The sequence below is a fragment of the Rhinolophus hipposideros genome (genome assembly GCF_964194185.1).
Source record: "Rhinolophus hipposideros genome assembly, chromosome: 5".
Classification (NCBI taxonomy): domain Eukaryota; kingdom Metazoa; phylum Chordata; class Mammalia; order Chiroptera; family Rhinolophidae; genus Rhinolophus; species Rhinolophus hipposideros.
In genome coordinates, this window is record NC_138051.1 from 75,441,235 (window position 1) to 75,468,008 (window position 26,774).

At 37.5% G+C, this 26,774-nt stretch overlaps 1 protein-coding gene across 4 annotated transcripts in view; it reads right to left on the reverse strand.

The window, feature by feature from the left end:
* The window catches only part of SLC8A3 (solute carrier family 8 member A3), a 167,898-nt gene that overhangs the window by 125,275 nt on the left and 15,849 nt on the right, over window positions 1-26,774 (reverse strand). For all 4 annotated transcript variants that reach the window (XM_081047480.1, XM_081047477.1, XM_081047482.1 and 1 more), the window contains exon 3: window positions 2,171-2,422. The gene's annotated coding sequence lies outside the window, so the exon portion shown is untranslated. The remainder of the gene's footprint in view (window positions 1-2,170; window positions 2,423-26,774) is intronic.

Below are 26,774 nucleotides of genomic sequence, written 5' to 3' on the forward strand. Positions count from 1 at the left end.
TGGGCAGGCCTCTCCTAAGAAAGGGGTTTCGCATTCCCTAGTTTATCCATGGCATTAGGCAGATCTAAAATGATCCTGGTGGCTGGCCTTTTGTGAAGACACCAGTGTAGATTCTGGGACAGAATGTAAGGGTGGGAAGTTGTTCCTCTCCAGCCTCTGTAGCCTAAAGCCAAATAGGAGGGGCCAACAAAATAATGCTTAGCAAGTATCAGCACCTTCTTAGGGCCGGGCGCCCTGCTAATGAATGTGTTCATTGCTAAAGGCAGAGGGACTTGGGTGGGTTCTCTGAATTCTAGATAAACTGAAATAAAACCCAACTCTGCATTCCGGGCCTCCACATCCTCACCTATAAAATGCGAGCAACAATAATAATACTCATCCCATGGACTTGTGAGGATTCAGTGAGATTACAGTTTCTGGTATAATTCCCAAATGTTAATACAGTATGTTAATTTTCTTTCTCCTCCCAACCCTGCTTCTCTCCCACTGTAAGTTCTACAACTGACTTTTCTCCTTTGAACATTAGAGTATCACTTTCCTCCCCCCCCCCCCACTATATGCATGCAGGGATGGAAGACAGTGAATTTGATGACAACCTACCTTCAGTTTCTGCCATTATTTATTCCTTTATTTCTATTTGTGCTAGAAGTCAAGGAGATTTTCCCAGAAAAGCCAGCAAGCAAGATATTTATCATCAGCATTAGGAACAAGAGCCACAAACTTAATTTTCAAGCTGGGAGGAAACTTGGAATGAAAGAAGTGAGGAGATTTGACCCAATCACAGAACTCAGCAAGGGACAGACTCTGTTATGAGCTGAACTGTGCCCTCCTCCCCCTACGTCCCCAAGTATATATCAAAGCAGTAACCTCCAGTACCTCAGAATGTGGCTGCAAAGAGGTAATGAAAGTGGGGCCATTAGGGATGGGCCCTAATTGAATGACTTAGTGTCCTTATAAGAAGAGGTTAGTGCACAGATAGAAGGAAGACCATGTGAAAACAGCAAGAAGGCAGCCATCTACAAGCCAAGAAGAGAGTCTTCAGAAGAAACCAAACCTGCTGAATCCTTCATGTGTGAGAAAATAAAGTTCTGTTGTTTAAGCCACCCAGTTGGTGGTATTTTGTGATGGCAGCCCTAGCAAACTAATACAGAATCCAAGTATTCTGGCTGATTCTGTGAGTCCTTGTTATATTCCAACTTCAAGGAGTTACCTAGGGTTATGTGGAACCTTGAAGCATCCTGGATTTTACAATTTAACAAAAGGGAAGCAAGGAAAGCAGCTTTACTGAATGCCTGCTATGACACTGTGCTATGTGTTTTTGCATGTGTTATTTCACTCAATAAATATTTGTTGGGTACCGCGTACTACCGTGTTTCCCAGAAAATAAGACTGGGTCTTATATTAAGGTTTGCTCCAAAAGATGCATTAGGGCTTATTATGTTCAGGGGATGTCATCCTGAAAAATCATGCTAGGCCTTATTTTCTGGTTAGGTCTTATTTTCGGGGAAACACGTATTCTAAGTGCTGGGGACACAGCTGTGAACAATGAAGATAAAAATTCCTGTCCTTGTGGAACCTACATTCTAAAGGAAGGGACAGATGATAAAAAAATAAAATACAGGGGGCATGTTAAATGGTAAGTGCTATGGGGGAAAAAAAATGAAGAGAGAAGGATAAGGAGGATAAGGACAGCCGAGGAAGGGAGGGGAAATTGTTAGACTTTTTAATTAAAGGGAGTTGGGGAGTTTGTTCTGGAAGCTTCATTGAGAAAGTGATGGTTGAGTAAGAACCCAAAGGAAATGGGGGAGGGAACCACGCTGATGCCTGAAAGAAGACGGTTCCAGAACAGCAACTGCCAAGGCCCTCAAATAGGAGTATATCAGACCTGTTCAGGAAAAATCATTTTATTTAGAACTCATCTCCACATTGAGAAGAGCATGTTACACCTTTATCTAGAGAAGAAGAAATCTCAGATGGGTAAAGTGACTCCCATTAAGGTAATACAGACAGGAAGTAGTAAAACCCTTCTTTCTCCAGAGGCTGCCAGTTGATGGGGCTGATGTAATGAATAGTTAAGAACTGGCCATGTAATAATAATAATAATAATAATAATAACAACAACAACAATAGAACATGCCATGTGGCTTCTCCGTTATTCCCCGTTACTTACCGTTATTATGTCCCAGGACTCCATAAATTGGTGCCTCCGCAAACGTGGGGCCTCAAGTACTTCCCAAGCAGCAGCCCTGCCTGCTTTTGCTACCATTCACTCTTCATTCCACACAAGCCATAGTGTTACTGGTCACAGGTGCCACTGTACCCAGGTGCCAGCATTTCGTGGCCCTAGGACTGTATAATCTGACAGCAGTTAAGAAGAGGCAGGAGCAGACAATCAAGTTGAAGTTTACGTTCTGGAGCAGCTCTGTAGGGGAGATAACAGTTTCATAAGCAAAGTTTGATATTAGGGTAGTTTAGTGAGACATAATTCCTCCCTGTGGGTTATATCATTTTTAACCTTCTTATAACTTTTATTTCCAAGATTTGTCATTTAATTATTTTGCTATTTTTTCTTAAATAAAATTATTTGTTCAAGTAGAACATATACAGACAAGTGCACGCGTCATTAAGTATAAACTCAAAGAATTTTCACAAACTGAATACATTTCACTTAATCATCACCCAGAGCAATAAGTCTACCAGTATCCCATATACTCTGATGCCCTACAAGTCACACTTCCTCCTCTTCAAAGGTAACTGCTTTCTTGACTTCTAAAACCATTTCTTGATGTGATTTTGAACTTCATGTACATGGAAGCATAAAATGTATCGTTGTGTCTGCTCAACATTATATTTGTAAGATTTATCCATATCGTGTGTAGTAACAGTTTATATTTCATTGCTGTAGTGTTCCCACTGAATGAATATGCCACAACTTCTCATTCGGCTCTTGATCGACAGCTAAGTTGTTTCCAATTTTTTATTATTTCGAATAATGCTACTATAAACATTTGCATACATGTCTTCTGCTTCACATATGGATTCACTTCTCTTGGGTGTATACCTAGGAATGGACTCGCTGGCTCAAAAGTTTTGTGAATCTGCAGTTTTAATTAATAATGACATTTTTCAGTTGTTTGTACACTGAATTTACACCTCCCCTCTCCAGCAGCATTGCACCACATTCTTGGCAACACTTAGTATTGTCAATTTAATTTTACCCATTCTGGTGGGTGTGTATTTAACTTTAATTTGTGATTTTCATTTGCACTTTATTAGTGACTTTTAAAGTGGGAAGTTTTTCATATATGTATTGGCTTTTGGATATCCTCTTTTGTTAAGTGTCTGTTCAAGTCTGTTGCTTATTTTTCTATGAGGTTGTCTGTCTTTTTCTTATTGACCTGTGGAGGTTCTTTACATATTCTGGATATGAGACCTTTGTTGTTACATGCATTGCAAATATCTTCTTTTCATTGGAGAAGATATTGGCTTGCTTTTTCATTCTCTTAATTATGTCTTTTGATGAATAAAAATTCTTAACTTTCATATAATACATTTATCATTTTTTTTTCTTTATCCCAAGTGCTTTATGATTCCTGTTCCTTTGTGTATCCACGGTCATTAAGATATTTTTCTTTGTTAGCTTCTAGAATTCTTAGTTTTTAATCTTTCAAATTTAGATCTAGTATTATCCTGGAATTCCATTTTTGTATTTAATGTTAAGTAGGGGTGAAATTTCATTTTTTTCATATGGATATACAAATGACCCAGTACAATTTGATAAAAAGAGATCATTTCACCTGCAATATCACATTTGATGTAAACCAAGTATTTGTGTATGTATGGGTCTGTTTGTGGACTCTATTCTGCTTTATTGGTTTATTTTTCTATTATCTTATTCACATCCTACTGTCTCAATTACTGTAGCTTATAAGAAATCTTGATATCTAATAGAATGTGTGTTTTTGCTTTGTTGTTCAGAGCATCTTGGTTATTCTTGGCCCTTTGCAGTTACACATAAATTTTAGAATCAGCTTGTCAGATTTCACAAAAATGCCTGCTGCAATTTTAATTAAGATTGCACTGAATCTATAAATCAATTTGAAGAGAATTGACATCTTTACAATATTGAGTCTTTTGACCCATGAACATAAATTATGTATTTATTTAGATTGTCTTTAATTTCTCCCAATACTGTTTTAAATTTTTCAATGTACAGGTCTTACACATATTTCTTTAGATCTATTCCTAGGTATTTAGGTTTTGTGATGCCAAGTAAATGGTACTGTTTTCTTTTTGTTGTTAAACAAAATTTCGTGTTAAATTGTTTTTTATGGCAAATAAAAATACAATTGATTTTTCTATACTGACTTTGTATACAGTGACATTGCTAAATTTACTTTTAATTCTAATAGTTTATTTGTAGTTTTTGTTTGTTCATTTTTCTCATATATCACCATGTTTGAAAATTTCTTCCTTTCAAATTTTTTTTTCTTTGTACTGCTAGCATCTCAAATACAATGATAAATAGAAGTGGACATGGTGAGAATCTGTTTCTTTTTTGATGTTAATGGAAATGCTTTCAATATTTTCCCATTAAATACATGTTTGCTATATATTCTCTATAGGCAATCTTTATGATATTAAGGAAGTTCTCTTTAATTTCTAGTTCCTTAAGTTTTTTTTAATCATAAACTTGTATTGAATATTGTCAAATGCGTTCTTTGCATCTATTGAGATGATTGTTTTTTTCTTAATCTGGTAAATTAAATCAAGTGGTAAATTATATGGACTCATTTTTTTAATGTTAAACTAAGTTTACATTCCTGAAATAAAGTTATATTGGTTTTGATGTACTATCCTTTTATGTGTTTACTGGATTTGGTTTGCTTATAATGTATTAAGATTTCTGTATCTATATTCATGATAGAAACTGGTCTGTAATCTTCTGTTCTTGTCAGATTTTGGTATCAAGCTTTTCTGACCTCATCAAATATGTTGGGAAGTATTTCTTCTTCTCTATTTTCTGGAAGAGTTTGTGTGACATTGGTGAAGCAAACCTGGGACTGGAGTTTTTTTTATGTGAAAGCATTTTCTAATTAGGTATTCAAGTTCTTTAATAAATTATATTAGCTTTCTATGGCTGCTGTGATAAATTACAACAAATTTAGTGACTTAAAACAATGTCAGTTTATTATCTTACAGTTCTGAAAGATAGAAGTCAAATATGGTTCTCAGTGGTATGGCAGGGCTGCATTTCTTTTTCATCGCTCTAAGGGAGGATCCTTTTCTTTGCTTTTCCTGCTTCCTAAGGTGACTCACTTGACTCATGACCCTTTTCTTCCATCTTCAAAGCCAGCAACATTGCATCTTTCAGATCGTTCTTTTTTTTTAGTCATATCTTTCCCTGACTGCAAGTGGGAAAGGTTCTCTACTTTTAAAGACCCATGGTGATTAGAATGGGCCTACCTGGATAATCCAAAATAATCTCTTTATACCAAGGCCCTTTTGCTATATAAAGTAACATTATTCACAGGTTCCAGGAATTAGGACTTCAGCACCTGTGGGGGGCCATTATTCTGTCTACTGCACAGACGTTTTAGTTAAATTTAACATAGATTTTCTATTTCTTCTTATTTCAGTATAAATTGTGTTTTTTAAGGAATTACTCCACTTCATATACATTGTCAAATTTATTGGCATAATGTTGTTCATAATATGCTATTTTAATGTTTTTTTTATTAGTTTCAGGTGTACAAAATAATGTAATAGGCATTTGTTATTTATACTCCTCACAAAATGATAACACCCCCCTCCCCGAATCTACTACCCCTCTGGCATCGCATACAGCCATTACATTTCCACTGTCTCTATTCCTAATGCTGTACTCCACTTCTTGTGACCATATATATATATATATATATATATATATATAAAATTATAGTTGACATTCATCCGTGAAGTGGTCTCCCTAATAAGACAAATGTCCATCGGATACCCTACAAAATCTTCACAACATTATTGACTATATTCCCCAAACTGACTTTCTTATCCCCGTGACAATCTTGTGGTTACCGACTGCTTTCTAATCCCCTCACCTCTCCCTCACCCCCCCCCCTCCCATGTAGCAGTACTCAGTTTTTCCTCTATATCTCTGAGACTGTTTCTCATTTGTTCGTTCGTTTATTCTTTTCTTTAGATTCCACATATAAGTGAGATCATATGGTATTTGTCTATCTCTGTCTGACTTATTTCACTTAGCATAATGTTCTCTAGGTCCATCCTTATAGTTGCAAATGGTAAGATTCCATTCTTCCTTATGGCCAAGTAATACTCCATTGTATAAAAGTACTATAGTTTCTTAATCCAGTTGTCTACCGATGGGCATTTCTGTTGTTTCCATGTATTGGCTATTATGTATAGTGCTGCAATAAACATAAGGGTGCATAAATTTTTTCAAATTAGAGTTTCGGATTTCTCCGGATAGATACCTAGGAGTGGAATTGCTGGGTCATAAGGTAGTTTCCATTTCAGTTTTTTTGAGATAACCTCCATACTGATTTCCATAGTGGCTGCATCAATCTGCAATCCCACCAACAGTGCACAAGGGTTCCCTTTTCTCCATGTCCTCACCAGCACTTGTTTGTTGATTTATTGATGATAGCCATTTTAACTGGAGTGAGGTGGTATCTCATTGTGGTTTTTATTTGCATTTCTCTAATGATTAGTGAAGTTGAGCATTTTTTCATGTCTATTTGCCATCTGTATGTCCTCTTTAGAAAAATGTCTTTTCATGTCCTCAGCACATTTTTCATTTGGGTTATTTGTGGGTTTTTTTTTGGAGTTGAGTTTTTTATAAATTTTGGATATCAATCCAATATATCAGTAAAAATATTACTCCAGGTAATATCTGTAAACTTTCTTCCTATGTTTTCTTCTAGGAGTTTTATGGTTTCAGATCTTACATTTAAGTCTTTAATCCATTTTGAATTTACTCTTGTATATGGTGTAAGGAGGTGGTCCAGCTTCATTTTTTTGCATATGTTTGTCCAGTTTTCCCAGCACCATTTATTGAATAGACTGTCTTTACCCCACCGTAAATTCTTGCTTCCATTGTCATAGATTAAATGACCATATAGGCCTGGATTTATTTCTGGGCTTTCTATTCTGTTCCATTGATCTATTTGTCTGTTTTTATGCCACTTTCATGCTTTTTTGAATACTGTAGCCTTATAGTATAATTTGATGTCAGATATCGTTATACCTCCCATTTTGTTCTTATTTCTCAAGATTGCCAAGGCTATCTGGGGTCTTTTATGGTTCCATATAAATTTTAGGATTATATATTCTATTTCTGTGAAAAATGTCCTTGGTAGTATGATAGGTATTGTGTTGAATATGTATATTGCCTTAGGCAGTATTGACATTGTAATGATATTAATTCTTCCTATCCATGAGCATGGTATGTGTTTCCATCTATTTATATTTTCTTTAATTTCTCTCTTCAATGTCTCATAATTTTCTGAGTACAGGTCTTTTGCTTCTTTGGTTAAATTTATTCCTAGGTATTTGATAGTCTTTGAAGCAATTGTAAATGGGACTGTTTTCTTATTTCTCCTTCTGATATTTTATTATTGGTGTATACAAATGCAACTGATTTCTGAATATTAATTTTGTATCCTGCTACTTTACTAAATTTATTTATCAGTTCTAATAGTTTTTTTGGTGGAGTCTTCAGGGTTCTCTATATATAGTATCATGTCACCTGCATATAACGACAGCTTTACTTCCTCCTTACCAATACGGATGCCTTTTCTTTTTTTTAATCTGATTGCTGTGGGTAGAACTTCCAGAACTATGTTGAATAGAAGTGGAGAAAGTGGGCAACATTGCCTTGTTACTGATCTTATGGGGAATGATTTTAGCTTTTCCCCATTATGATGTTTGCTGTGGTTTTATCATATATGGCCTTTATTATGTTGTGATATGGCCCCTCTATTCTCACTTTCTTAAGAGTTTTTATCATAAGTGCCTGCTGGATTTTCTCAAATGCTTTTTCTGCATCTATTGTATGATCATATGATTTTTATTTTTCATTTTGTTAATGTGGTGTATCACATTGATTTGCGGATGTTGAACCAACCTTGCATACCAGGAATGAATCCCACTTGATCGTGGTGTATGATCTTTTTAATCTATTGCTGAATTCTGTTGGCTAATATCTTGTTGGGGATTTTTGCGTCTATGTTCATTAGGGATATCGGCCTATCCCTGTAGTTCTTTTTTTTGTAATTTCTTTGTCTGACTTTTGGATTAGGGTGATAGTGGCCTCATAAAAAGTGTTTGGGAGCCTTTCCTCCTTCTGGATTTTTTGGAATAGTTTGAGGAGAATATGTGATAATCCTTTTTTGAATGTTTTGTAAAATTCACCTGTAAAGCCATCTGTTCCAGAACTTTTGTTTGTTGGGAGCTTGTTGATTACTGGTTAAATTTCCCTGGTAGTAATCAGTCTATTCATGTTTTCCATTTCTTCTTAAGTTAGCCTTGGAAGGTTGTATGCTTGTAGAAAATTGTTCATTTCTTCCAGATTGTCTAATTTGTTGGCATATAGTTGCTCATAGTAATTTCTTAAATTTTTTTGTATTTCTGTGGTGTCTGTTGTCACTTCCCCTCTTTCATTTCTGATTTTATTAATTTGGGTCCTCTCTTTTTTTTTGATGAGTCTGGCTAAAGGTTTGTCAATTTTGTTTATCTTTTCTAAAGACCAGCTCTTGGATTCATTGATCTTTCGTATTGTTTTTTGGTCTCTATTTCATTTATTTCTGTTCTGATCTTTATTATCTCCTTCCTTGTACTCCCTTTGGGCTTATTTTGCTGTTCTTTTTTTAGATTCTATAAGTGTAAGAATAATCTGTTGATTTGTGATTTTTCTTGTTTCTTTAGGTAGGCCTGCATTGCTATGAATTTCCCTCTTAGGACTGCTTTCATTGCATCCCATAGATTTGGGGTTGTTGTGTTTTCATTTTCGTTTGTTTCAATATATCTTTTGACTTCTTCCTTGATCTCATTGTTGACCCATTCATTATTTAGTAACATGTTATTCAGCATCCATGTATTTGTATGTCTTCCAGTTTTGTTTTTTTCCTGTAGTGGATTTCTAATTTCATAGCACTGTGGTCAGAGAAGACAAATAATATGATTTCAATTTTCTTAAAATTATCGAGACTTGTTTTGTGCCCTAACATGTGGTCTACCTTGGAAAATGTTCCATGTGCGCTTGAGAAGAACATGTATTCTGCAGCTTTGGGGTGAAATACTCTGAAAATACTGATTAAATCCAACTGGTCTAATGTGTCATTTAAGGCCTCTGTTTCCATATTTAAGTCGGGAAGACCTGTCCTTTGTTGTCAGAGGTGTGTAGAAGTCCCCTACTATGATAGTGTTACAGTTGATCTCTGTCTTTATGTCAGTCAATATCTGTTTTTATATATTTAAGTGATCCTATGTTGGGTGCATAGATGTTTACTGGGGTTATGTCCTCTTGTTGGATCAATCCCTTTATTATTATGTAATGCCTGTCTTTGTCTTTTAATACATTCTTCATTTTAAAGTTTATTTTGTCAGAAATAAGTATTGCTACTCCAGCTTTTTTCTCATTTCCATTCTCATGAAATATCTTACTTCAACCCTTCACTTTCAGCCTGTGTGTCTTTTGATATGAAGTGAGTCTCTTGTATACAGCATATGCAAGGGTCTTGTTTTCTTATCCACTCAGCCACCCTATGTCTTTTGATTGGAGCATTTAATCCATTTACATTTAAAGTGATTATTACTAGGTACATAATTATTGCCATTTTTGTTATTTTTTTGCCATTTTATGCCATTTTTATGTTATTTGTAGTTAGATTGTTTTCATCTTTCTTCTGCTTACAGAAGTGCTTTTAGTATTTCCTGCAATGCTTGCTTGGTGGTAATGAATTCCTTTAGCTTATTCTTTTCTGGGAAGCTCTTCATCTCTCCTTCAATTTTAAATGATAGCCTTGCTGGATAAATCCATCTAGGTTGTAGGCCTTTGTTTTTCATCACTTTGAATACCTCTTGACACTCCCTTTTGGCCTGCAAAGCTTCTGTAGAAAAGTCATTTGATAGTCTTATAAGAGTTCCCTTGTATGTAACCCACTGTCTTTTGCTGCTTTTAGGATTCTCTCTTTGTCTTTAACTTTTGAATTTTAACTATAATGTATCTTGGTGTGGACCTGTTTGGGTTCATCCTGGCGGGACTCTCTGCACTTCCTGGGCTTATATGTCAGTTTCCTTCACCAGGTTAGGGAAGTTTTTGGTCATTGTTACTTCAACTATGTTCTCGATCCCATGCTCCCTCTCTTCACCTTCTGGTATTCCTGTGATGTGCATGTTGTGGTGCTCGATGTTATCCCAGAGGTCTCTTAAACAATTTTCATTGTTTATTCTTTTTCCTTTTTGTTGTTCCACTTAGGTGATCTCTGCCAGCTTGTCTTCTAAGTTGCTGATTCGACACTCTGCCTCATTTAACCTACTGGTAATTCCTTCAAGTGTGTTCTTTATTTCAGTTATTGAATTTTTTAGTTCTAACTGGTTGTTCATTATGATTTCTCTATCATTCGTTATGTCATCACTAAGCTCCTTAAACATTCTTTATGATCAGTGTTCTGAACTCTGTCTCTGATAGGTTGATTACCTCTATTTCATTTGGTCCCAATTCTGGGAGTTTCTTCTGCTCTTTTGAGACATGTTTCTTTGTTTCTCCATTCCAGCTGACTCTCTGTGTTTGCTTTGATGTATTAGGTAGATCCCTTAGGGTTCTTGGTCTTTGCTGGGTGATCTCATGTAGCATATGTCCTTTATATTTGACTTGCACCACTTCCCTCCTGTGCATGTACTCCAAAGGTCACCCTTGTGTTGTGTATATTGTCCTGTTAAAATTGAGCTTTACTTGCTTTTGGCTTGTCAGTAGGTGGGATTGACTCCTAGGCTGACTAGTTGTGAGACTTGGCTCTGCCCACAGTGGATGATCTGGTGCTTGAGGGTTGACTGCTCAAATGAAGTTTGGCCCCTATGGTCTCTTGTGCCTGTAGAGAATTCCCTCTGAGTGTGTCACTTATATGTCAAACCCGGTAATACTCTGGTTTGGTCTGGAGTTGGCCTCTGGGTGTTTTGAATCTTGTGCCTTTTTGGGCTGGGCCCTGGTGTAGGGTAATTTCAAAGCAAAGCAAATCACCAAGCACCACCACCATAACCACCAGCACAACAACAACAAAGAAAAAACCACATACACTCACATGTAAAAACAATCGATAACCCATACTCAACACAGGCAAAAATATCAAACATACAAACAAAAAAAAAAAGCAGTGCCAGTCTTGGCTTAAGCCCATCAAGTAATCTCCAGGCTGTCCTCTGCTGTAAAAAGTCCTCTGCACCTTGTGGAGGCAGAGCCAGCCACCTGGCACCAAGAGAGCTTGGCACTGCAGTTCTAAATGACTGGGACTATGTGGTGTGGTTTGTAGTTTTTACAAAGTCAGTGCAGTTTCTGCTTTCACCTGCACATATGTGCACTGAGAGTATCACAGGCAGCCCTGTGCCCAGGTCTCCTGAGTCTTAGGGCACTTCTTCTGTGTGTGTGTGGGGAGGGGGTGTATGGAGGGGGCAAGATTTATGAGCTGAAAGCCCAGAGCTGCCTCTGCCACCTGCTGCTAACCCCTGGGTATGTCTCCACAGGTGTAATTGCCCTGACCTAGCAGGCCAGAAAAGGTGGGGGCTGGGGATGGAGGAGTCTTCTGTCTCCCAGCCCAGCAGTGTCACACTCTTCCCAGCCTCTTCCCTAGGTCACAGCAGCAAACCAGGTCTTCCCAGATCCTGAGTGCTCCTCTTTAATCTGACTACTCCTCAGTTCAGGGTCCAGCTTGAGTCTCTGGAAGGATGGAGGGTAGGATTGGGAGACTAGGGGGAGGGGCCCCGGTAAGGCATTTACGTCCCTTGTCTGACCTAGGGCCCAGCTGAGGTAACTGCCTCAAACGCTGGATAACTCTTAGCAGGAGAGACCAGATGTGGGACGCAGGGAAAGAGCCCACCTCCAGGCTCTTGTGGTATTTGTTCTGTCCTGGCCCCCACGCCCACCCCCGCGCATCTCAACAGCTGCAGATGCGGGCCGCATTTCTGTTCCCTTCCCTTCCCTCATCCCCTGCTTACCCGGTTTGCCCACCTTCAGGTAATCCTCGTGTGAGCCTCTCAGCTGTTCTGTGTGATGAGCAGAGAATCCTTTGATGGCTTATAGATGTTCAATTTGTAGTAAGTTCTGGAGAACTCAAGAAGACCACCTCACTGCCGCCATTCCTATGATGTCCTCTTTTAATGTTTTCCCCCCTTCTTCAACCTCCCCTCCCCCCATTTCGGTTCAAGCTATTGTTTCTCAGTCTAGTTGTGTAGGACAACAGCTCCCTGGCCCATGCTAGTATTATGAGCCTTGCACTCCCCATGGCTGAGGCAGTTGGTCGCCAGTTGTTGGTCAGCCACTCATGGCAGCTCTTGCCGGCTGCTGGCACAGGGTAGCCTGTCACAGCTTAAAGCAGTTTATGGTAGCCCAGCTCCAGGGAGTTGTTATTGTGGTTTGTAGTTTTTCTGCCACAATCTTAGCTGTAGAGGGCGCAGCTCACTGGCCCATGTGGGAATCCAGCCAGCAACCTTGGCGTTAGGAGCACGGCCCTCCAACCACCTGAGCCACCAGGCTGGCCCTCTTTTGATGTTTTTAATTTAAGGATCTGCATTTTTAAATGCTTATTTTTCTTTATTTAAATTTTTGATATTGGTAACTTATGCCTACTTCCTTTTTTTCCCTGATTAGACTTGCTAGGATTCATAATTTTATTGTCTTTTTAAAAATTTCAAAGAAACAATGTTTAAGATCTGCTGATTTTGTCTAATATGATTGTTGTCTATTTCACTGATTGTTATTATCTCCACTCATGTCATTATTTTTTCTTTTAGCTTGATTTACTGTTTTTCCCCTCATTTCTTGAGGTAGATATTTTACCATTGATTTTCAATCTTTCTTCTTTTAAAATCCATGCCTATAGAGCTATAAAGTTCACTCTAAGCACTGTTTTAGCTTTATTTCATAACATTTCATAGGTTGTAATTTTATTTCTCAATAAAAATTTTTTTATTCTTTAACCCATGTGTTATTTAGGAATGTACTTCTAAATTTCTAACATTTGGAGATTTTGTCTTCTTGTTATTGATATCTAACTTAATTCCTCTGTGTTTAGAAAACATTCTTTGTATGACTTAAGTCTTTCAAATGTATTGAAAGTTCATATGTTCCATATGCCTTGGGGATGGGGAATGTGTATTCTGCAACTATTGGATACACTGTTCTATATTTCAGTTAGGTCAAATTTGTTAATTGTATTGTTCTAATGTATTTTTCTATCTGCATGTTCTATTAGTTTCTAAGAGAAATATGTTCAAATATCTATGGTTATGGGTTAGGTCTGACAATTTGTTCATTATATGTTTTTGAGACTACATTATTAGGTGCATATATATTTAGAACTGCTATTATCTTCCCTTTTTATCTCTATATTGCTTCTTTCTTTTAAAGTGTTTGTCTGATATTACCGTAGCTCTAGCTTTCATCTTTTGGTTAGTAATTATATGGTCTTTTTAATGGGACTGTGTTTATTTACTTTCTTTTCAACCAATATAGAATACCAAAAACTGAACAAAAGCCCTACAGAAAGGAGTATGTAGTGGAAGACAGGACCCTGAGCTGGAAGTCAGAGGCCATGTGTTCTGGTCCAAACATTCCCACTAACCATATGCCCTTAATTGCTTAATCATTTATGGGCCTCTGTTTGCTTATCTGTCAAACTGGAGAACCTCTACCTTTGAGGGTTATTATTAGTTTCTAAGGATATCATAGCTATGGACATAATAAAAATTGTAAAATGCTATATAAATGTCAAATAATTGTTATCTATGTTCTAAGTAAAATCATTGAAGACCCGAAAGCAGCTCACCTCCATTTTGGAACAGTGAAAAGTCTTTTCACAATAATTTAAAAGAAAAGAATATTCTTGGCCATTAAATTCTCTATTCATTCAGGTTCCTTTGTCTTGGTTCAGCCCGCACATCCTTCCCCTTTCCTCCCAGTGCACTATGACCTTGAAAATACTCAAAGGGATAGAAGAACTTTGTTCATCTTCTATGGAACAGAACAGTTCTCTTTAAGAAGAGCCCCTGAATTTCATGCCTTTGAAGACTTTCTCATTGCTATGTTCTTCCAACTCAATCTTTGTGTCTCCACATAGATTAGACTGCTCAAAATTCTATGTAATTTCTCAATCTCTTAGTTGCTATGGACTATTTAGCTTTTCAGTAGACCACAGTTTGTGGATCTATGAATGCTTCAAGGAGAAAAGCACTGAAGAATTTCAGCTCATTTCTTGGAACTTCACTTTCCTCATGTTTTTGGCCCCTCAGGTCATTACTGCCTTAGTAGCTCTCTGTAAAAATTGACTTGACTATTATTCTCAGCTATTCTTCCGTTGACCTTTAAAATCATCATATGCAGTGTAAAAAAATAACAAACTGGGATTCTGGTTAAGATTTCATTAAATATATAAATTATTTGGGAAAGGTAGATATTGTTATGACATTATATCATTCTACTTTAGAAAGTTCTTACTCCATTTAGATCTCTTTTTTCACATTTTAATAAAATTTTATAGTTTTACTTATGTAGATCTTTGCCTTGTGAATTTTATTTATAGACATTTTATAGTTTGGGTTTTTATTAAAGGTGGGATTTCCTTCCTCCTCACATTTAAGTTTTTGTTCATTAAAAGTAAAATTTTTACTGGCCTTATCAGGGGTAATCACTTCATAAATTATTTAAGTGCCTAATCACTGTGCTGTAGACCTGAAATTAATATAAAATAATATTAAATGTCAACTACAATGTTAAAAAATACATATAGCCACAGGATGTAAAGTATAGCATAGGGAATATGGTATCGTAATAGCCATGTACCGTGTCAGATGGGTAGTTGACTTGTTGGGATTATCACTTTGTGAGGTGTGTAAATGTATAATCATTATGTTGTTTTATGCACATGAAGCTAATAATAAAAATAAATAAGTAAAACTAATTTTTTTAAAAGTATGTTAATTTTGCATCCGGTCACCTTATTCAAATATTGAAACAATAATAAGCTAACATTTATGGAGAACAATGGGCTAGGCATTGTTCTAAGTCTTTTACATGTATTAGATTATTTAATCCTCATAGTATCTCTACAAGGTAGATACTATTATATCAGTTCTCAGATGAGAAGTGAGACCTAAAGTATAATTTTTCTAGGAAATTATTTTTCTAGGAAAACAATCTTCTAATCTGAAAATGAAAAATTTTACTATTCACCAATATTTACAGTAATTGTTTCATTTTATTTTCTTATTGTATTGGCTAAAATTTGTAAAACAATGTTGAATAACAGAAGAAATAATAGGCATTTTTGTCTTGGTCCTGATTTTAATAGAACTGTTGTAAATAGAAATTATAAACCCAAATGTATACTGGTAATTAGATAAAGAGTTATGTTTGCAAATAATGATATAATAATAATGATAAAAATTATTATTAGGTAGCAAAAATGAATGGATTTATGTAAATAAATGCAAGTATCTTCCATCCTTAAAGAAATCCTTGCTCAATCCCACAACCCTGTTAGGATTTCTTCCATTAAGTACTAGGGTGTCTAACCAACATCAGTTTAAAGCATAAGAAGTCCAAAGGAAAGTGATCTCAGGGTAATTCAGCAGCTCAGTAACATCATCAAGGATGATAGATATTAAGACCTTTTTACTCAACTGTCCTTGGCATGTTGACTTTCCCCCTCATGGCTTGTAAGCTCCTGAGTTGGTAAGAGGTTTTAATGCAGGATGACCTGTTCCATTTTATTAGGGGGAAAAAAGTTATCACAGTGCTGAATTAAGTGTCAGGGATGAAATAGGTCTCAGAGAAACTTCTGCAGCAACGAGGAGGCCACTGTGGGCTTCTGTAGGTCACTTCACTTGGACGCTAATTATAATCTCTGAGATTCAGAGGCTGGGTCCAGATGAGAAAGACCAGGTTTCTGTTATGATGAAGAGTACAAGGGAAGAAAATCTTGCCACCTGCAACAACATGGATGAATCTGGAGGATGTTAGACTAAGTGAAATAAGCCAGACACAGAGAGACAAATATTGTATGATCTCAATTATATGTAGAACCTAAAAAAGTTGAACTCGTAGAACTAGAAAGTAGAACAGTAGTTGTCAGGGCCTGGGGGGTGGAGGAAATGGAGAGATGTTGGTCAAAGGGTACAAACTTTCAGTTATAAGATGAATAAGTTCTGGGGATGTAATGTACAGCATGGTGACTATAGTTAACAACACTGAACTGCGTACTTGAAATTTGCTAAGAGAGTAGATCTTACGTGTTCTCACAATACACTCAAAAATGTATATGTATATTGTCATCACATTGCACACGTTTAAAAAATAACATTATACAACCTAAATCTATGCAATTTTTATTTGTCAATCATACCTCAATAAAGCTGGCAAAAAAAAGAGAGCACAGGGAGTAACCCAGGAAAAAGTTGAGGCTCTAAGAGGATTCCGCAGAGGAAAGGTTGAAGGAAACAAACCAGACATAAGTAAAAGAAAGTGAAGGAAGGGACAGGGATGTGCTTTTTTCAGTGACCATCAAGAGGGAGGGAGACAAAAGGGAAACATATTCAGCATCAGACTGGGAGTTACAGCACAGTAGTGAGGAGTGGTAAAGCTGCCACAAAGTCAGCCTCACAAGTGAGGTGAGGGGGGTGGTTTATTCGTTCATTGATGACATCATTATTCTTGAAAGCCAACTGACTGTACATGGCAGTGTTCTACCTGTGGAGATTCACCATTCAATAAGACAAAGTTCCTGCTCTCATTGTGCTCCTATTATAATGGAGAAGGGGGATAATCAACAAGGAAACTAGGGTGCATTTTATAACATTTGAGATGAGAATATGTGAGATGAAGAAAACTCAAGCCAGGTGAAAGTTAGACTGGCTGTAGTGGGAATCTTCCAGTAGCAATTTAGATGAAATTCTCAGAGGTCTCTCAGAAGAGGTACCATTTGAGTAGCAACTGCAACAGAGTGAGCCATGTGCTGATTTGGGGGCAGAGGAGCAATGGCTGTGTTCAAAGAGGAAGAAGAAGCCATCTTGGCTAGAGCCTCATGGATGGTAGGGGAGAGTAGCAGACCATGAGAGAAGACTTGCAGCTCTGGCTGCTGGTGAAGCCAGGCAGGCTGGAATCCCTGAGGATTTTAGCTTGATTTCATCTCTTTAAATACTTTCTACCTAAGACACCGTATCATTCTTCCTCTTGGTATAAGTAGTCTTCTTCCTAATGGAGAGCTGTTTTCCTTCCAGGAAGCTCCATTGCCCACCAGCAAGGTGCTTTGTCTATTGCATGTTTGTTTGTCTATGGTTTAGAAGTCAACAGAGCTAAAAATAACAGTCTTGATGGAGCACCATGATTAATCTGCTAAATTCTGCAGCCAGCAGGAGCAGCAGGGAGCCAGACAGAACAGGTCCCCAACAGGCAGTCTCTTCCCTAAGAAATCATCACAAAACTTCTGGTGTTGATTTATTGATTATTCTCCCTTTCGCCAGTGAGAAATGCACTTCTTAATGAAAAGAAAACACCACTTGAAAGGTTTGCTCCTTCTCAAGTTAGTGAACAGTACCAGCTGTTTTAATAGCATCTTCCTCTGTGACACTGATTTTAAAAAGAGGGAAGAAATGATATGTATCTAATTATGAAAACAATATTTATTGTTGGGAAATTAGACATGCAGAAAAGCATGAAGAAAAATCATCAAAATATAACCACCTGGAGATAACTAAGTTTCAAATTTTGTATAATTATACACTTAATATATATTTGGGTATATCTGAGGTCATTTGGTAGCTATAATTTTGTATCCTAATTTTAAATTTAGCATTATTTGGGAGTTCTTTCCCATTGATATTACCTTTTAATTCCACAGACTGGGCTCTAGGCTGTAGTGATTCCAAGGGAAATAGTGCAGAGAGGTTGGGGTTGGCAAAAGCCAAACGTATGTCCCATGCGGCTGTTTTCTGAGGTAACCACCATCATGCTACAACTTAGGCAACTTCTTGGCTCTCCTCTCCAATTCATAAGAGGGTATCACACAAGGAGGACAGGGAGACTCAGAGACCAAAAATTGGTTTTTAGAGCAGATTATTTTATTTGGTATGTAGCTGCCAATCAGACTTATTTCAATCCATAACGCGCTGCTGAGGAACATAACACAGACACACCCACATAAATGATATTTTAAATAATTTTGACTGCCCATATCATTGCAAACACATCCTGACTGTTGCCCTAATAAGTGGGCCCTTTTAACTAGAAAAATTGGCTGATTCCTAGTCTTATAAGAAGACCTGTCTTCAGCAAAGATACTATCAGAGATTGTTCTGGGCCTGACTTGGAACCACAATTTCAGTTGCCTCCTTATTTTTGGCCCAGCTGAACCTCTTAATGGTATTTGTAATGAGTTCAGCGTATGGAAGATTTTTGTATTCCTACAATGTTGGTTATCTTTTTCATTCTTAATGTAGCCAAGGTTGTCAGAGCCAAGCATTGACCAAGCCCACTTCTTGGCCAGCCCTAATCATAGCCTATTGTATAGGTAACCCTATTGTTCTTTCTTACTTATCAGAGCACAAAGGATCATATGACCTACCACATCACATCCATATCACATGAGCTCCCTGTGCAACAGTCTTTTTTTTTTTTTCCAGCTTTGGCTACTGTAAGAGTGAAAGATCAGAGAAAGCACTACAAAGGCAAGAATTAAAAGGCTGAATAAACATAAACTGTGACCAGCCTAAGCTAATCATCGGACTTTTAAATGCCATAGCCAAATACTCACTTTTCAGCATGTCTTGTAGTTAGCAATGGCCATGTGATTTAGTTTCCATTAAGGGCATAGGAGAAAATCTAGAAAATAGTTCCTTCCTGATGAATAGGAGTTTTCTTTAGCCTCCTTTTCCTCATCTTTAAACATAGTGTGAAGACCTAATACCTAGAGCTGTGGTAGCCATCTTGTGACAGAGAAGTGAGAAGCATGAAGATGAAAAGACAGCAAGCTTGGCATGCTAAAGCTGCAGCATGGACACAGACAATAGTTTAGTGGTTACCAGAGGGTAAGGGGGTGGGGTGGGAGATGAGGGTAAAGGGGATCAAATATATGGTGATGACTCTGGGTGGTGAACACACAATGGGATTTGGAGAGGACATAATACAGAATTGTACACCTGAAATTTATGTAACTTCACTAACAACTGTCACCCCAATAAACTTTAACTTAAAAAAAGTGACTGGATCCTTGATGACATTTTTGAGTTGTAGATAAAAAACTGGCAACTGCTCACTTTGAAGATTTTTCTTAAACAGGAAAATGTATTACAGTTTAAGGCACGCTTTCTTGCAAGTGAACCTATCCTAATTGATACATGCCAAGGGTGGCCAATGAGTGAGATGTTCAACTTTCCTGAAGGTTAGCCTCAACACTGTAGTAACTGCAAAACCACAAAGCAACAAATTCAATTTCTGGAGTGGACCAACTGGGGAAACAAAATGCATTTATCTTTCAACAGGTAGAAGCTGATCTTTCCAGATGATGGACAGATTTAGATCAAAGAGTAGGCAAAAGGGAACCAACCAGAATCTATATTCCACAATACCTTAAGTATAGGGAATGTGGCTACTCTTTAAACATTTTCTCTGTTAAATCTAAAACATGTCAGCATTAGTATTGTACATTTTTGACAACACCTAATGGAGAAAAGTTAACCTATACAGTATAAGAACAAAGAGTTAGACTCATGAATAGAGACTTCTCTAAGAGCTTTGGATTGGCACTAAGGAAGAGCATAGAGTTTAGCCTGAGCGTGCACCCACCTCAAAGCAGGTAATACAAATTGGTTTTAGGACCAAAGGAAATTATTAGTACCTCTTGATTTCAGTTACCTTGAAATTAAACATTTTAATTGCCATCAATTTTTAGTGAATAGTTATTCATTTTGCAAATTAATGCACTGACAGTTTTAAATGATCATCTTACTGCATCTAAGATATTGTTGGATCTATACAAAAATTGAATTATGGAATCTCGTCAGGAATATGGTATTAGGAAAAGTTCCTGAACTTTGAGGTCTGACCAAAAAGAATTCAAACTTTCTGCCATTAAATCTAATAGTTGTGACCTTGGACATATTAGTTTACTTCTATGAGCCTCATTTCTTAAACGGGGATAATAATACACATCACAAAAGGCCACTGGGTGATTTAAGTGAGGAATATAAAGTATAGGACACATAGTAGATATTGATAAGTAGTAGCTTCTGTGCCAGTTAGGGTCTAACAGCAAATAGCACATTTAAATTAGGATATTTTAGGGTTTTTTTTCTTACAAATGGATTGTTTCCAAAGGTAGGCAGGAAAGATATCTAGAAAAAATTCCCAGGGTAAACAAACAAAGCTGCTCTCCAAATTTAATTTACAAGGGTGTTTACCACATCATTGTTCTTAGGGAACCTCAGGGAACAATCCAGATGGCCACATATAGGGACCTGTTATATTCATACAGCTGAATACCATAAAACCACTAAAAACAATATTGTAAAAGTAAACATATTGACATCAAATATATTAGTAATACAGTGCTCAGTGAAAAGAGATTTCAAGATATTATGGACAGTAGACTCTATTTTGCTAAAATTATATGTAAATTATATTTATCACCTATATTTATATCTAGATATAATTATTTAAAGCCAGACTTTAGGATTCCTTGGGGATCTTTTAAAAATTGCCAGCTTTTTTGAAAAGAGGTAGAGTTGATTTCACCTTTTTGGGGGGTGGGGGTGAGGGAGTGACCCTTAACCTGATTCAGATGATTTAGATTGAGTGCGCAGTATACTGTTTGTTAATGGGCCTTCTCAAGTGTGCTTGAATTAGAGCTGTTTCTGAGATGTAACTTCTTTGGGATGAGGTTTAAGGTGAAGGTGGAAAAAATGTTGCTTGCCTGTGTGAATTTAGAGAGCACTGCCTTGGCAAGTGTTGCTTGTTCCTTTTTGGTTAATTATGTGCAGGATATCTGGAGCTGGGAAACTGAAAACTGCAGGAAGGACGTGAAGCAGGATCATCCCTTTAGAATACAGACTATAAAAAGTAATCGTACTGGCCATGGTTGAACTGAACATGGGCTGGATGATTGATGTCCATGTGTGGAATTACTTAGGGCAGAATAACCCAGAAAGCAACAACTGCTATGTTATTGTGGTCTGACCTGATTGACTGAAGCCATATCTCTAAGGGTGGAGGGATGGAGTTTCGTCTAGAGCAGGAGATACAAACTGAAGTGCTTACACTACGACAGGTAATAATAATTAAATAATAATTATAATAGGAAACACTTATACATGCCAAAGAGTGTCCTAAGGTTTTCCTTGGATTATTACTTTAAATCCTCAAAAACACCTATGAAGAATATACAATTATTACCTCAATTTTACAACTGAAGAAACCAATACTCAGAGAGGTTAAGTAACTTGTCCAAGTTTCTAGAGCCAGTAACTATCTATGGGAAGAAGTTGGAAAACAAAACTTTGCTAGTGAGTGTTGGTAACAATTGACTGCATTTAACGATTTGCTGAATTCAGGAAAGAATTTGTATGCTTATAAATAGGAATAAAGAAAGTAGAGAGAATATAAAAATTCATGCACTTTCAGAGATGGAAAACTATCTCACCACCCCAAAATGCAAAAATTAAATGTAAGAAAGTCTTTGAGGAACAAAGGCTAATTATGATTCAGCTTTGAGGCAGAGGTCAAATTAAAGCTGTGCACATTATAACTTTGTGAAAACCATTGGATGGACTAAGGACTTCAGAGCAAAAAAGCCAATTAAGATGTGGTATCCAAAAATTGCTTATTTAGATAAAATAAACTCAGAGTTAAGAACTAAAGTATGTATCTCTCCCAGCAATATGTGATAGACTCAAGTTACCTGATATTAAAGGGGTTGGGGATATAGAAATACATGTGTGTAAGAAAAGAGAAATATAACACCCTAAAAAAGCACATCTTTTAAAGAGCTGTGTATATGGATATTGGCACATATAGCTGATTGGAATCAAATAGACAGGAGGTCTATTAAGTTTGGGTGAGTTTTATTGCCAGAGGAAGTAGGGCAAGATAAGGGCTGAGGAAACTACATGACCCACAAGGAGGTTCTGTTGCTCTCTATTTCAGATATGGCCAAAAGGATAATAGAAAAGGAAGAACTTTCTAGAAAGTAGTCAGGGCCACAGATAACAATGGAAAAAGAAGCCCCTCTGCTCTCTGAACATTTCCCACCTCAAAGATGGAGGGCCTTAACAATATTTGCCCATTAGAATTTCAAATCAAAATTGCTGTGGACCATTGATCGCTGTGTATCACAGAGTTCTTCTTTTCCAAATGGGAGTATTATTCTGGTTGTGCTGTGCCTGTTTCACCATTGTACACTGGGAGCATGTAATAAGCACAGTTTGTCTTTTTGGCTCAATTAGCTTGTATCAAGAGTAACCACATCAAAATACATTGTACAGATGGCTGTGCATCCACAAAAAGAGGAAACCTGACTCGGCTAACCTTTCCAACTAGATGGGACTTTGGGGCTGTCTCCATTGAGATGGGAATACGTGTAATCTACCTGGGAGAAAGAGTGACCCAAATATTTGGTGAACAGAAGGGCAAACTGTGGTAGACACTGTATCTCCTTACCAATATTTCAAGCTTTCCTCTTTTACTCACACAGGAGAATTGTACTTTCCTGCTCCCAAGAATTTGGTGGTGGTCATGTGATTTGTCCAATAAATTATGAAAAATGATCCAAGACAGATTCATTTAAGCACCTCTGCAAACTACCTATTTGCTCATCTTGCTGCTACAACTGATGTCCCCAAATGGTAGATCCTCCACCAGCCTATATTGTAGAAGGAGCATGGAAACCTTTATTGTTCTAAGCCACTGAGTATTTGGAATTGTTTATTCCCAGTGCATAATATAGTCTATTCTATGGATACTGGTATACAAGTTAAAATATATAATTTCAAACTGTTAGGGGAGAAAAGGAATGAAAAAATTGAAAAATAAATCAAGAATAAAGCACAATAGGAGAACAAAAAGAATACAGAGAGACAACAATAGAGAGAAGCAATAATACGGTAGAAAAAATTTTAACATATTAATCAGATCTTGTAAGTTTATACTACACTAATAAGTCATTCCCAAATATCAGTGATTTACAGAATCTACCATTTATTTCTCATTCACTTTACATGCCAGTCTTTGGTTGGCTTTAGATAGTCAATCTGGGACCCAGACCAAAGGAATAGCTTCAGACTGGAACACCACAAATATTGTGTCAGAGAACAATTCAGAACAGTATGGTGACTCTGAAAATGTCTACTCGAAAGTGGTACATTTACTTCTATTCACTTTTAATTGATTAAAAAATCAATCAATCAATCAATCAATCAACTCACGTGGCCAAGCCTTATATGTTAATGGGTTAGAAGTATATTTTAACAGGGACTCTGGAAGGAAAGGGCTTCATAAGGAAGAGCTATAGGAAGGATCAATGAATATTTTTATAATAAAATAATCTACCATGTCAAATATAAAACTGATCCCAATAAATAGAAATTGTCTAAACTATCCAATTAAAAGTCAAAGGTGTCAGACTGAACTAAATAATGCAACTCTATACTCTTTGTAAGTGCCTCACCTAAAACAGAGGGACAGAGGAGGTGTGAAAGTCAAAACATGGGAAAAATAGACTAGGAAAATTAAACAAAGAAATCTGGTGTAGCTATACTAGTATCATAGAAAATAGACTTTAGAACAACAAAAAAAGAAGTTCTAGAGAGAAAGATGGACACTACATAATAATAAAAACTTCAATTCATCAGTAAAATATAAGAATTCTAAACTTTGTGCACTTAATAACATAATTTCATAATATATGGACAAATTGACCATCTTAGAGGAAGATTTTGATTTAATTTTTCATAGTAAATTAAACAGACCAAAAAATAAGGATATAAAAATATGAGCAACACAATTAACAAGCTTAATAAAAAAAAGATAAGTATAGACCACTGCACTCAACACCTTCAGAATATACATTCTTTACAAGCACAAAATATTTATTTTAGTTTGTAAAACAAGCCTCAGTAAATTTCAAGAAATTCACATCATATAGAACACTTACTTGACAACCATAAAATTAAGTTAAAAATCAATAACAAAAAAACAGGTAGAAATACTTCCATGTGTGGAAATTTAAATTTTTATTTGTCAGTTACAAAAAGTCATAATGGAAATCAGAAAACTCTTAGAACTGAACGATAAAGTCATGGGGACAGATCCAAGATGGTGGAGTAGATAAACACTGTGCTGGCTTCCTCCCATGAACACATTAAAATTACAACTAAATTATAGAACAATCAACCTGGAGAACCATATAAAGTCTCTTGGAACAGAAGTTTTATAACTAAGGATATAAAGAAGCCACATTGAGACTGATAGAAGTGGAGAAGATGTGAAATGATTGGCCCCAAACCTCCATGTGGTGGTTGAGAATCAGAAGGGATATCATGGCAACAGAGGTTCCCCCAAGAGGAGCAAGGGACCCCAGCCCAGAGTACTGGTGCCAGGAAGAGAAGCCCCCACAACATCTGGCTGTGAAAAACAGTGGGGATTCCAACCATCCAGGTAGGATGGAAGGCTGTGGGAAACCCAGACATCATCTTAAACAGCCAGCACACAGACTCATTTGCTCGCAGGCACTCACCCTGGGCTCCAGCAGAGGGATGGTGACTCGAGGGGCATTGAAGGCATACGGGGAGCAGACTGAGGTGTGTGGTTTTGTGGCAAGAGCTGGAAGACAGTTGCCATTTTCCCTGTGAGGGAGCCTTCTCCCTTACAGCTGACAGCTGGGTGCCTTCTTTCCTGTGTTGAACCCTCCCCACACAGCCAAATATGAATCTGATTGGCTTGGTGAGCTCTGCTGCTCCACCGTGGTGAGCTCCGCTGGGACCCCACCCCAATGATGGAGGCACTTTCTCAGGAGTAGCCAGCCCCACCAATATTGCACTTTTTGTTGAAAAACTATCATAATCTACGGGCCTCAGGTGGGAGGTGAGTGGCCTTGGTGTGCTTTGAGACTTTTGCTGAATAGCTCGAGGCTCAGCACTAGTAACAAACAAGAGTCTACATTAACCTGTTGACCACAACTCTTCCCACTCTAGTGACTCCCTGAGACCCTGCCTTACCCAATTCGCATACCCCATGAGGCTTTATAGTGTCTGAACCGTAAGGAAGCCGGCAGGTGGCAGCAGGCCTTGGGGTGTCCTGGCTTTTTACAGAGTCACCCCTGCCCCAGCACTGGTGGCAGCCATCCTCGATTTGCAGCATGGCCTCTCCCACATACCTCCAACTTTAGCAAAAGAAGTGAACAACCATGGATCACTTTGTAGCTCCTACCAGGTACTCTCCGGCCAGTAACAGGCAGTGGGTGACCTGGGACTACACCAGAGATCCTCCCAAGAGGCCCCAGAACCAACATACCTGGAGGTTGGCTTCAGACCACAGCAGAGCACTACCAAATTAGCCCCACAAGTAGCACACACAAAGCGTGGTCTCAACAGGCATCAGAGCCCACTGGGGCAAATCCCTCTCAGTGGGATAAGCCCCCAGCACAGCAGCCCATAAGCTGTGGATGTGGCTAAACCCCAGAGACAATCAGCCTCAAGTCCAATCCCACCTACTGACATGCCAATAGTAATCAAAGCTCAACTATAACAGGAGGGCACACACAACCCACACAAGGGACACTCCTGGAGCAGGTGACGGGAAACTATTCCAGGGCCCCACAGGACACCTACTACATAAGGCCACCTGGTCAAGATGGGGAGTAACAGCAGAACTACCTAATACATAGAAACAAACACAAAGAGGTCACCAAAATGAAAAAAAACAACAACAAAGAAATATGCCTCAAATGAAAGAACAGGAGTAAACTCCAGAAAAAGAACTAAATGAAGTGGAGGCAATCAACCTACCAGAAACAGAGTTTAAAACACTGGTTATAAGGACACTCAAGGAATTTAGTGAGAACTTCAACAAAGAGATAATAAGCACCAAAAAGGACATAGAAACCATAGAAAAGAGCCAGTCAGAAGTGAAGAATATAATAACTGAAATGAAGAAAGCTCTAGAAGGAATCACCAGCAAACAAGATGAAGCAGAGGATCAAATCAGTGATCCAGAAGACAAGGTAGCAGAAAACACCCAATCAGAATAGCAAAAAGAAAAAAGAATTAAAAAAAAAAATGAGCAGAGTTTAAGAGACCTCTGGAACAACATCACGCATAACAACATTCGCATCATGGGTGTAACAGGAGAGGCAGAAAGCAAGGACTTGAGAACCTATTTGAAGAAATAATGACTGAAAACTTTCCTAACCTGGCGAAGGAAATAGACATACAAGTCAAGAAGCAGAGTCCCAAACAAGATGAACCCAAACAGGCCACAACAAGACACATTATAATTTAAATGG